Below are 13,810 nucleotides of genomic sequence, written 5' to 3' on the forward strand. Positions count from 1 at the left end.
AAAAAAAACAGCTCTAGCATTTATCATTATGCATCTTTTGAAGCACAGCAGTTATACCCAGTGCAGAGAACTGTTACCGAACCTGTGTTCATACGTCTATTTGTGGGTGTGGTCTCTGCCTACTAATTCTGATGTTTTCAGTGCTTATGGCAGGCATCCCTCAAAACTACCATGTTGTCCCAGCAAACACACAGCTAATGGTTATACAGCAAAATCCTGCAGGTTGTGTAGTTGTATCAAGAAAGACAACAATATGATAATTAACTACCTGCATGGCCTACCCTAAGATGCCATAAGGGCTGTTAATCAGACCTCAGACAATGTGCTGTTGTTGAAGTATTCCAAATTCCAAGCTGTTCTACTGATTCTGTCTTTAGGACTACTGCTGCTGTTTCCACTTACTGACTGGAGTGGAAGAAAGTTGGCTGTGCACCAATCAGTAAGGGACTTCCTGCTACAATGCCATTGTGTAAAAGGCCAGTCTCACTGCAGGACATCAACTTTTGAAGGCAGACTATGTGCATACATTTGTTTGGAAACTTGCTGTTGAAAAACCAGGCACGTTTTACTTTCTGCTAACTTCAGGCTCAGAAGCAGGTGATCCAACTGTACTGCATGCAGCAGTTCCCCATATCCTTCCACTGGGTTATGAATAATGTGGCTATATGTAATTACTGCTTCATGTCTATCCTTGACTTTCCTGCATGATTCAATTGTGCGTTACACTGCAGAATTACTCAGTTTCTGACTGGATTCTCACAGACTGGAAAGAATCCCGAGTGCTACGTCCACATATGCTACTGTTTCGCAGTTTAGGTCAGAGGGTTAAGCCTATATGCTGTCGAATGAGCATCCTGGGTTTTATTCACTTTGTTTCCAAGTGCAAACTGAGTTATCTAAACAAGTCACTTAACCAAACAGTTCTCCTGGGTCACCCCTAAACAGAAACAAGTCTTCAGTGGGCTTACTAGACTAAAAATAAATAAAAATAAGAGTATAAATGACAGTATACGCTGGTAACAAATGTCAGACTAGTTTACAAAAATCTGCCAACACACTTTCCTTGGAATTCAGAAACATGCCTTCCACAGTTTTGTAACGGTTACACCAATGATGCTGAAAGGTGCTAGGTCGTTCAGGGGTAGCTATCAATTAACAAGAAAGAATTTCAAAGCTCAGTCAGTAACTAATTAAGAAACCTACTCAATAAAATGGCAAGACAAGTGGGGATAATAGTTGTTTTTGCAACTGAGGCTAGGAATTTCAGCAACACCAATAGTGAGGATGTAGCATGCATGAGACTATTTGCACACATGCTACTTACAACACTATGAGAAAAGCTGGAAGCTGCAATAAGCAGGTCCCCCACAATGCATATTTGTTTTCATTCACTGAAATTTGAGGAAACGGGATTACAGGAAAGTTACTGCAAATCCTCTTGCCTCCACCAAAAAAAAAAAAAAAAAATACAAAATAAACAAATCAATTTCTCAACAAAGTGGGGGAAATAAGGACCCAGACTGAAAATACCTCTTAAATATCAAGTGCTGTCTGAAGAATTTTTTTTTTTTACAGGGAAGTTAGAAAAATGAGAACGGCAAAAAGAGGGACATAAACAAGAACACTGGGGAAAGTAAGAGTTGGAGTGAGCAAAAACAAGACACAAAAACGTTTAGGGACAGACCAAGAAGAGACAGAGTGAGAGAAAAGCAAAGACATTACTTCTCTGTTTCTGATGATCATTCTTACAGATACTTATAGGTCTACTACACAACTACTAGGGACATGTACCATTTTTTTATGAAGGGTGGATGGGAGAGGATGCAAGGGGAAGGTAGAGGATGGAAGGAGTGTGAAAGCATGGAAGCAGGGGCATATGAACAAACGCAGACAGAGAAAATGGGGGGATTCACAGTGGATATACTGATGTACAGACTGAGGGAGGATGATCAGACAGCATACATGGGAAGAAGGTGGTACACAAGGAAGGGCAACACAACGATGGGGTTGTAGGGTGGGTCCCTTATTTCTGAGAGTACTATCTGGGTTTGACCCAGGAAGAGGTAAGTCACCAGCATGACTGCCCTCCCCAGTGAGCCCTGTCTACATTGTGGAAGTGATAATGGCAGGCAGCAGTCTGACTGTACGCTACACAAAGACCCTCTCCAGGTGGCTAGTATATGCTTCAAGCCAACAGACCAAGAACTCCATGACTTTTTCCAGCTCCTGTTGGGTGATAATTTGTGGCCCCCAGAGGAATAAGAGCACTCCCCACCAGTCAGTGACTACTAGAGGCCACTGGGAGCACTCCCGGTTCATCTCCTATCTCAGGTCCTGTTACCTGATGAACAGGCAGGCCTGGAGTCAGATGTTGTGCTGGCATGAGATGGATGGGTGAGATGATGGGATGGGGACTGGTGCTACACCGCAGGCACAGCCTTGGGAAATGCTGAAAAATGGTAAAATAACTGGATCTAAATAAATAGAAATAAAAAGATCAAAAATATAGAAAAAGGCTAGTGACAGAGAGAAACTGAGAAAAAAGGCATTAGCACTCCAACTTGTTTCTGATTATCAGTCTTACAGGTACCTCCTGGTCTTCTACACAGCTGCAAACCTGGTATGTTACTATTCCAGCCCAGTAATACTAAGTGTGTAAATTTTAATGTCTGTACTAGATGAAGGACATACAGATGTGCAGTAGCAGTGCACCAATGTCTAAGGGTTGGGGATATGCATGATAATTCATAGATTCATAGATTATTACTAGGCTAGCTGCCCTCATAGACCATTTTTAAGCCTAGCCAATTACCCCCTGTGAGAATCAAACCCTGCATCTTGTGCTTCTAAGGTAAACACCTTAACTATTACACCACACTCCCACCATAATGATGGTGAACATAACTGGTCATGGAGAGTATGTGCAGTTGTGCCCCTCTTGGCATGTTGTACAAGTCAAATACCTGCCATGTGACACAGAACAGTGTTACTGTTTATGCAGAACTACATGCCTATGATGCCAGTGTGACATACTAAACGCAACAATCGTCGCAGGCAAAAGCAGCAATCAGCAGGCGCTTGGAATCCACTATAATGTAGTTTGCTATGCGAAAGACAAACCAGAAAAATAACCAAAAACCAAACAAATAAATAAAATAAACAAATGGCAACTGCGGAATACTGTAGAACAAGTTTTACTTAAGAGTTTTTCGTTCAGCAAATCATCTGAAGAAGTTCAAGTGATCTGCTGAATGAAAAGCGCTTAAGTAAAATTTGTTCTACAGTATTCCGCAGTTGCCATTTGTTTATTTTATTTATTTGTAGTTTGCTATGCATCGGGGACAGAATGGGGGTATGGAAAAAATGCCAGAGTAAAACTAGGCAGAGGTGGCACCAGCAAGGGCATATGGTGAGTGATGCACAGTCAAGACCCCTTCTTACATCCACGTGGTCTGTGGAAGTGTCCACAACGCATGACTGTAGCAACATCCTTACATGTCAGGCAATAAGAGACATGGTGGGTATGCTGTCAAGGCAGAGAGATGCAGATATCTCCCTGCAAGTAAGGAATAAGAGTAGCTGCTGAAAATATAGTTTGTGCACATAAGTGTGTAAAGCATCATATGGATATATACAGGTTGTGTCAGACTGAACAGAAAGCTGTGACAGAGGTATGTCACAGCTAACTATACCTGCTATAACAGCCGGTACTTCTGTGCTTCCCAGATATAGCTAAGTAAACATGACAATAATTGTACTCACTCCTGTGCCTGGAGAGATACAATGTTCTCCTGTGGTAAAGTAGTGCATTCTCTAATATTTCTTCCAGAGGTGAAAAACAACAAAAAATATAACACACAAAATCAGATCTATGTCCTGAAAGGGACCATTTAACTATAAGGTAAATAACAAGTCATTGATCAGCCATTCCTATTTGCAGTACATCACAACAGCACTCTCTCCAACCTCTTCTTCCCATTGTTTTAGTAGGTCAGGATGATACCTCCAAGGGCACTGCAGTGGTGCCAGCATTGTTCACCAGTGTCGTCAATGCCAGTAGTAGCACTCACTGCCCTGGACCTCCCAGTGGTATCTGTACCTACAGTACAAAATTATTTTACACTCCCTACTGCATCACCAAGGAGCCCTGCCACTATCAGTGCCCTTGGAAGCCATGGCCATTCAGTAGGTCACTATCCATTGAAATAAGGTAGCTCTCTCACAGTGACATGTTGCTGGCATGTGGTAAACATTACCGGGCACATCATATCCACAATAGTAAATGCAAGGTTTAAGTGTGTGAGCAGTGGCATTGAAAAGAGTGGAGTAGTATCACAGTGCCTAAGTATGTCACCATGTTTGCTCCCATTTGTCTCTAGAAGCCATAACAGCACAATACTTATTCCATTGTCCCAGACCCACCCACACATGCTTACTGCACTTTGCAGGCACTCATGAGACTGCATGACTTTGAAAGCCTCTAGGTGTGGCACTGGTAAACTGCAAGATAAGATAAAAGTGTGATTAAGGAACATTCACTCAGAAATGGTTCATTAGCATAATGATCCCACTAATAGCATTGAAACTGCACAATAAAGACAGACAGGCTCATCTCACTAAGAAGATTGCAGAAGAGCTACATGCAAAGCTGCTATTCACAAGGGAAAGCTAAAGGACTGCAAGGTACACAGGCTTAAAGGGAGGTAAGTGAATGGGAAGTGGTATTATTTTTGCACTTTTGCTGTACTAATTATGCTTGTATGTTGTTTGAGAAACTACATGAAAGTTTGATAGTTTAGGGAGGTCAGCTAATGAGTATAAATGACAACAATGGTGCATACTGTGTGGAGGACTGTAAACAGGGGTACCGTTAACTGTCATGGCAGAAAAGTGTGTGGCAAGTTCACTAAAAAACAGAGAACTTTGTTTCCTTTTATACTCCTCAGGTATCATAGGCCCAGTTGTGTATGCCACTCAGAGCTGGATCATGGTCAAATGGGGCCTTAGGCAGGGTAATGGATTGGGCCCCCACCAAACACAGCAATGACAATATCCCATTACTTGGGTGTCTCTTACCAACCATGAAACCCTGTTCAAACCAGTTAGTGTGCATAACATTTTCTTTACTTTTACAATGATCAGAGAGTTGGATTTATTTTAAAACTTTTATTTAAATTTTACAGCAAAAACACTAGCAGCCATTTGCTAAACAAAACACTCTTGCATACCTAATATAACAGCAGTAAACTTCTCTTCTCTTGAATCTCACATTTACTGAGAATATGTGGAAATCCATTAAACTATAGCAGACGTGCTGGATTTCTAGTCAAGTAGCATACAGTAAAGCAATACTCAGCAGCTATGGGAAGGGTAAAGGAATTCCAAAGACAGATGTAGACATTTGTTAACATCCTTGGACAGCCCACTGCATGCGTGTCCCTTGCCATGGCTAGCCTAGGAGCACTGTCATTGATGAAGGGACTGGGGTCAGAGTCACACAGCAGACAAAAGAAGGCTGTGGGAATCAAACCATGCACTATGGGAAAAATCAATTAATTAACGGTTCATAGCCTTACTCTTCTGTACTAAGTACTAGACAAAGTGTTGTAACTCAAAACACTGTATTTTGCATCCACATGCCTGCAAAAAAAGCTAAATTAAAATGCATTGGTAACACACAAACTTCATGCTGTCCAGTTTATTTACAATGAAATAATATAACACACTGTCAACAATCAACAAAACAAGGAAGACTGTACCCAAAGAACATAGCTCATATGAAGACACTCATTGATCATAGTAAACATTCCTTCTTTCACACCATAACTACTCTAAGATGCAGAAAGCAAGTACTTACACACACACACACACACACACACACACACACACACACACACACACACACACACACACACACACACACACACACACACACACACACACACACACACACACACACACACCTTTAAGCCTGCAGAGTGCTGAGTAATGGCAGTAACACCATGGCATGGCAGCTAATCCAAGCAACATTTCCTGGCTGAGTCAGAGCTGCCAATCACAGCAGTAAAAGTACTTCCCAAGGCAGCAGCTAATCACAGTCATCATGGCAGCAATTCAGCAATTCCCTTGAAATTTTTCAAAGCAACAGTTAATCACAGAGTTAGAGCCTTGACTTACACTGCTAGCTAATCATGGACTCAAGTTTCACTATTAAAAGTTAATGTGCTAACCTCAAAAAGTTTCTCATTGGCTCAGTTAAGTAAACCAATGAGTAAGCAAGACTTCCTGGAAGCAGAGGGAAGAGAGAGGAAATTGGAGAGAGTGGTGACAGGGACAGTTGCCCCGGGCTCAAAGTGTTGGGGGGCACAATCAGCCGATCCCGATCTCTCTTTAATGCAATACCACTGCATTAATGTGTGTGGTCTAAACAAGCAATTTGCTACAGTTTAAAAGTAAAGAAAAAAAACTTTTTTTTAAACTAAAACATGAGTGCTATAGAGCTGTGTGCAGGCAGGGTATAAACTATAGCAACTGTTTGCTACATTTGTATCAAGCAGTTTGCCAAAATTTGAAAGAAATTATTTTTTTTAATTAAATGTTTGAAGGAGGCTAGGGTGGGACCTGAATGTCTGGGGCGCTGTGTGTGTGTGTGTGTGTGTGTGTGTGTGTGTGTGTGTGTGTGTGTGTGTGTGTGTGTGTTGGTGGGGGTGGGGGGGCATTTTGTGCATCTGGCCACTTGGTTGGTGTGCCAGTAGTAGGAATGTCTGCTTTTTGTCTTCTCTTCAATAGAGGAGCAGGGACTGTGGATCTGACAGTAATAAGCCGAGAGAGTCTGATGCTAGAAGGATGACTGGCTTAATACAGTAAAGTACTGTTTTTTTATTTTTATGACATGCCACCACCATCAATGTAGGACTCTTTGCAATTACAGGACTTTATGCTTGAAGGTCACAGTTAATCAGAAGAGTGAAGTCTCCCAGCAGAGAATGACATTCTTCTGCATGTCCTCCATGAGCTTGGTTAGCAGAGTTTCTAGCATAAGAGGTCTGAGATTCCCATGTACGTACCTGGTAGAACCTCATAGGAGGACAATGAAGCTGTTGTTAGGTGCAGTCGCCTTTTCAAATAGTATCAGTGAATCAGTATCCAAAAGGAAACTTAACACATTATTTTGGCAATCATTCAACATCTAGAAATAGCCATCCACTCAAATATGCATTGTGGATAATCTTCCCCTGCATGCCTAACAGCACTTTCTGAAAGCTGTACCTTACATTTACAACACAGAACAAAACAAACAAAAATAAATGTACACTGCTCCTTTGTACTACAATGGACTACAGAACTTCTATATTTGAAGGCTGCACAATGTAATGTGCTTATGTGGTCCAAAGGAACTTCATCCCTACACACCCTGATTTACAGTAGGCTAACTTTGTGGTCACACACAGTGACTGAATGGGAATATCCAGTCCTGTGCCAATGCCAACAGTATGTAAGCTGACTAGCTCACCAACTGACTAGCTATGAAGTTGATGGGTGGTGACAACTTTCCTACCGGTTGACAAGGCATGCATTTGACCTTATGCACGTTAACTCATACATACATACATTATTTATATATATATATATATATATATATATATATATATATATAGAGAGAGAGAGATAAAGATATACATACACACACACACACACACACACACACACATGCATATTATAAAATCATATACGGTTACACTAAGGATATTAAAACAAAGCAGCAGAGGCATTTTGTCCATAAACTAACATTACTCTTAAAACAGAAATCAAAGTAACAGCTCAGTTGAGTAAACTCTTATTTAGGGCTCTCAGAGAGACTAGCACAGCTCTACCCTTGCTAGATGGGAGTACCAATCCTCAGGGCGCATTATGACATTGTCTAGCTAAGCAGCAGCGTATTGGACATGCAACTTTAGGACTCTGCTGATTAATCTTTGGAAGGCTGCAGGGGCACCATGCAGTCAGTAAGGAAGGTCAGTATACTGGAATAAACCCTCTAGGTTTGAAACGTCTGTCCTTTCTATGACTGATGCTAAGAGTGATCTGCCATTACCCCTTTGTCAGATATAATGTAGTGACTCCCCAACCTATTAGGGCAGGGGTGTCCAACAGGTAGCCCTCTGGACAAAATCTGGCCCATGATAGCATTTTATCTGTCCCTCAGCATGTCCCACAGCAAACTGCTTTGACTGTGGGAATATATATTGAACATGTTAATGTGGCCCCCAAACTTTTCAAAGTACGGTAAGTGGTCCCTGAACCAAAAATGTTTGACACCCCTATATTAGGTCATCTACGTTAGGTATTGTGTAGTTGTCAAATTTTGAAATGCTGTTCAGTCCCTGAAGATTACAGAACCTAAAAGTTCCATCAGGTTTTGAGACTAACATGGTTCATAGGTTTATAGCTATGTACTAGGCTAAGTGCACTTGTGGGCTGTTTTAAGCCTAGCCAATTTCCCTCACAGGTGAGAATCAAATCCTGTACTTTTTATATCAGAGGTAAATACCTTAAAAATTATACCAATCCCCAACCCTGTTCCTCTGTCTTTTCATCTCCTCAATTTCCCTGTCTTAATTTTTTTGTACTTCTTGTGCACAGCTTTCCTCTTCATCTCTGGCATTTTGTAAACTTTAATGTTAGCCTTTCTGTTGAAATGGTCTTAAAATGGTGATGAACAAGTCAGTTATGCCAGATATTTCTGAAAATATTCCCTTACTTTTGAACAGAAACTTCCTTAACTCTTGATTCTGTCATTTAGATAGTGTGTCATCTACCTGAACCACAATCACAGAAGTCAGATTTCTTTCTCCACCAGTTCCATCAGTTTATGTCATTAAACTACTTATAGAGGTCAATACTTTTTTCTACGGTTTCAGAATATTGATATGGTTTATCTGTTACCTTCTCTTGTTGGTCTGTCTGACCCTGTAATTTACACCATTTATTTTTCACTCTTTCAAATGAACCCTAGTATTTAACCAAAAAACATTTTTTTTTATTTGGAGGAGGATCAAAGCTAACACCTGATCTCCAGCTCTGAATTCCCTGATCATTGCATTTCCATTATACACCCCTTGTTGTATAGCCTTTGCTCTTTCAATATGTTCTGGCATGATGGACATCACCACTTTCAGTCTATCTTGTAAGTCAGTAAAGTGTTCTAAGACACATCTAAATAGACTTTTCACCCCTCCCCAGGTTTCTAGGGTGCCTGTCATGTGACATCTTAAAAGGACTGAAACCCATTGAGGTATGTGGCATTTCTGCAGTAGCAAATAAAGTTAATAATTGGTCCCAGTTTTTTACCATCCTCCTCAGTAACTTCTCAGCATGTACTTTAATGTTCAGTTAAAACACTTCACTACAATATCTTTCTGGAAATTATGCGCCAATTGTTTAACCTTAATGGTACGCCAATATATTAATTGCTTAATCTTAAAGCAGTAACACCAAAGGCCCAACAATGTTCCTAAGCAATATGTTCACATGAAACCTCTTTGAAGGTCACTGGAATCCAAGTATTTTTAAAGACTGGGTGAAGGTATGTTATCTGGTATAACACCTCTTTGACGGTCACTGGAATCCAAGTATTTTTAAAGCCTGGGTGAAGGTATGTCGTCTGCTATGACACCTCTTTGATGGTCACTGGAATCCAAGAATTTTTAAAGCCTGGGTGAAGGTATGTCATCTGGTATTTAGAGCATCAGGCACAGAAGTTTTCTAGGTCTTTCTTTAATCCCAGCCAGTAAAATCTTGGTTAGGATCCATTTCTAGGTGTCTTCCAGTACATGACTACAGTGCTACCCTTTTTTCATTAATTTTGAGAAGATTTGGTCACTAATAGTTGATATACTACATCCTCTACGTCCTTGTTTACTCTGTACAACAAATTATTTTGTCACTCAAAGTACAGGTAAGACACGGGAATGTTTTATTCAGCCTCTTCCCCTACAGCTCTATCTATTTTTTTCACTGTTCAGTGTCATCTTTCCATTATGCTGATTTAAAATGCATCTGACTAAACTGGAGGTCATTACGCTGCAACGTTTTCTTAGGATCAGTATGTTGAGAGTAGAAGGCACTGCCTCCTCTTTTACCAGTACAGGCACTGGAGTCTCCATGTTTAAATTTTCTCCTCAGAAAGGCAGATCATACTAGCACCTTTAGTGTCAGTTGCTATCTGTACAGTCATTTCGCCTTCTTCCTTTCTTACGTGATCCTGATGCACAGCACCCTCTTCCGTCTGTTTATGATTCTTGTATTTGGACTCAACAGAAATGTTACTGGGGCTCTGTTCAAGGTTATCGTGTCTTAAAATGTACACTACAGACTACTTTGCCTTTACTTCTGTAGTTTGGTTTCAGTTAAGTCTCATTATGACTGAATAACACCCTCTTTTTCTTCTGTAGATTGATCTTCTTCTGGAAAGGATTTATTCTTAATTTTACTTTTTTCATACTTACTGATACCTGTTGTTTAGTGCCTTCCACTACTTCATCCATCCATCTTCAACCCCTTTTCGCCATTTTGCACATTCCCTTACTTGACAACAGAAATTGTGTCTTCCTCTAACTATTGCTAATGTAGTCTATGTTATTGTCAAGTTTCATATTTATCAATCACCTTCTGCTTAGAATACTTCAGCTGTGAAGCTTTTTGTTTTAGTGTGACAGAAAGTTTAGAATTCTGCTCAGGCTGAGCATTTTCTATACTTTTAAAATGTCATTCCCCTCTGAAATGCAACCTTTTATTGAGTGTCTTCCTTTCAGTTCTGCTATCCTGCTTTGCAACACTTACAGGCTGTAATGACACTTCACCTGGGTTTATAACACTTTCAAGCAATATTTTAATGTGCGACTTTCTTCCTTCTAGGGTTCTGTTCTTGTAGGCTACCCAGGCATAAGTGCATGCCAACAAACCTCTTGGCTGGTTCCCCTCCCCTAAACTGATAAGCTAGTCTGCTGAAAGGATTACCTTCCCCCCACTGCCTTCACAAATCTTTAATGTGGAAAAAGGCATTCCCTATTACATCATGTGCAAAATTAGGAACTACAGAAAGAGAATGAATTACCTATCCAAATACAGTTTGTGTTTCTACTTGAGTAATGGGATACTGTTTCTTATCTCCATTAATACAGATGGCTTTAACTGAATTCCTAGAAAAGTCTTTTCATACATACTGTGCCTTTATAAGTGTAATCATACTACCTAAGGCTAGTAATCCAAGCAGCTCTCTACTGCCAAGTCATTACACTTAAATTTGTGATAGGTTGGCTCAGCTATTCTGGAAGACAGTTTATCCCATTCTGTAAGTTCAACATCATCAGCAATGTGCTTTTCACTCACTGTTCTACCTATGAAAACTGTAACCAGTGTTTGCCATTCAGCTCAAATGAGAGGATTATAACCCAATTACTCCAGTCCTAACGGCATACCGTTTGAAGGCCATGAGGTATGCCTTTAAGGTGTTAATTAGTTGCTCAAGAGGTGGAACTGTTTTTGGCATGACCACGGGCATATCCTTCACCAGCATCCTCTCACCTTTGGCAACAACTGCTCTTCTGTTGTCATCCTGGCACAGGACATACTTCACCTATAAAACAAAGCTCTTAGTTTACATCACAATACTGCTCATTCAGCAGATGGGGAGAAAAAACTGATCAAATTTCAGGCAATGAAAGTTAAGGTACGATCCTAGTTTGTACTGAAGTTTATTTGCCAATTTTGCCTGCTGCACCCATCCATGAATGTGGTATTAAAATAAGGCAGCAGAAATACTTTGTTCACAAAATAACCGACTAAAACAGTCAGTTTAGTGGTACAAACTCCTTCAAGGCCCAAAACAAATATAACACAATTTCTGCAACTTACATTTAATCTTAAAATAAATTCAAGTAGCCTCCGCCGGCTGGAGTCTTCAGCTGAAAATCAACAGACTACCTCAGGCTGCTCCACGTTATCGCCTGTCCACAGCACATTTTCTAGAACTGCTGTTCCAGGCACAAAACTCCCTCTATAGTGAAAGGTTGACTTTCCTAATCTTTCTCCAGTGTCATGGCCCTCTTTTTTTATATATTAAACTAGTAATTTCTTTTTTATAACCTTTCTTAAGTTAAACTAATAAGGCAATTGATTGTTACAGCGTTTAAATGAACCTCTCTTTCTGATACAAAGACATACTGGTCTTTCTTACTGATGTTTGCTTTAGTGTTTCCTATTAGTTCATATTCATTTCCTATGGTGATATCTTTTGCTGTTTTACATTTCTGCTGCTTTGTCATTAGGTATACATTTACTAACAAGGTTGGATCCTTTTTACAGTCTAACCACAACCATATTTTAGCCCCTTTTGAAGCTTCTAAGCCAACTCACTTGCCATGATCTTGATTTTGGATCTCTGTGTGACACATATTACCTTAGTTCCTCCCCCTTCCACCAGTTCGTACAGTGAATGAGAGTATCAAGCTACTGCTCTACCATTTTTATATTAGCCTGCCACTCTATGTGTATGGATTCTTCCACCTCCCACAGTTTCAACGTGCTTTAAAATGGGGAAAATGTTCTAGAATTGAATCATGATTCAAACCATGGGTTACAGTAAAAAATAAATGTGAGCAATTTTACAGTAGTAAATTATACAGAGTTGGGAAAGAAGGGGTTCACAGATAAATTATGTATGAAAGCAAATTATGAGGGTTAGAAAGCTACAAGAATGGGTCAGGGAGACAGTAGTAAGGGCCATGGGCAAGAGTTTGAACAGACAAAAAGAAAAATGAAGAAGGCCAATGTAGCTACATAGACATGTTGCTAGTGGACAAGCCATAATGGAAAGAGGCAAACTGAAGGAGCAACAAAAAAGGTGCAAGTCAAAAGGGAGTAAGTAAAGTGTATCACAACCTTTTTCTAGGTATATAGCAGAATGGACGAAGGGAGAGACAGACCTGGACAGACTGAGCAAAAACAGAAAGAAGATGCAAGGCAGTGAAAGGCAGAGGCATTAAATAAATATTTTGCTTCAGGAAGACCAGAGGCATTAAATAAATACTTTTCCTCAGTCCTTACAAAGGGAAGGAAGGGAAAGATGACTTGCTGGGGTTGTAATAGGGAAGAGAGTGGACAACAGATGATGGGTCTTCTTCATCTTTCGGCTGCTCCCATTAGGGGTCGCCACAGCAAATCAACTGTTTCCATTTCTTCCTGTCCTCTGCATCTTGCTCTGTCACACCAACTACCTGCATGTCCTCTCTCACCACATCTATAAACCTTATCTTAGGCCTTCTTTCTTTCCTGTTACCTGGCAGCTTCATCCTTAGCATCTTTTTATGTAATATACTTTGCAACCCTCCTCAGCACATGTCCAAACCAACGTAATCTTGCCTCTCTGGCTTTGTCTCCAAGCCTTCCAACCTGAGCTGACCCTCTAATATACTTATTCCTAATCCTGTCCATCCTCGTCACACCCAGTGCAAATCTTAACATCTTCAACTCTGCCACGTCAAGCTCTGACTCCAATGCCGCTGTTTCCAACCTATATAACATAGCTGGTCTCATTACCCTCTTGCAGACCTTCCCTTTCACTCTTACTGGTACTCGTCTGTCACGAATCACTCCCGACACTCTTCTCCACCCACTCCATGCTGCCTGTACTCTCTTCTTCACCTCTCTTCCACACTCACCATTACTCTGAACTGTTGGATCCCAAGTACTTAAACTCATCCACCTTCACCACCTCTACTCCCTGCATCCTCACCATTCCTCTATCCTC

At 40.6% G+C, this 13,810-nt stretch overlaps 1 protein-coding gene across 1 annotated transcript in view; it reads right to left on the minus strand.

Annotated features, from left to right (window-relative positions):
- Positions 1-13,810, minus strand: part of MYOT (myotilin) — a 1,852,166-nt gene that overhangs the window by 497,427 nt on the left and 1,340,929 nt on the right. The gene's annotated exons all lie outside the window — the stretch shown is intronic.

This window comes from Protopterus annectens, chromosome 4.part0, assembly GCF_019279795.1.
Source record: "Protopterus annectens isolate FY-2018-M chromosome 4.part0, PAN1.0, whole genome shotgun sequence".
Lineage (NCBI taxonomy): Eukaryota > Metazoa > Chordata > Ceratodontiformes > Protopteridae > Protopterus > Protopterus annectens.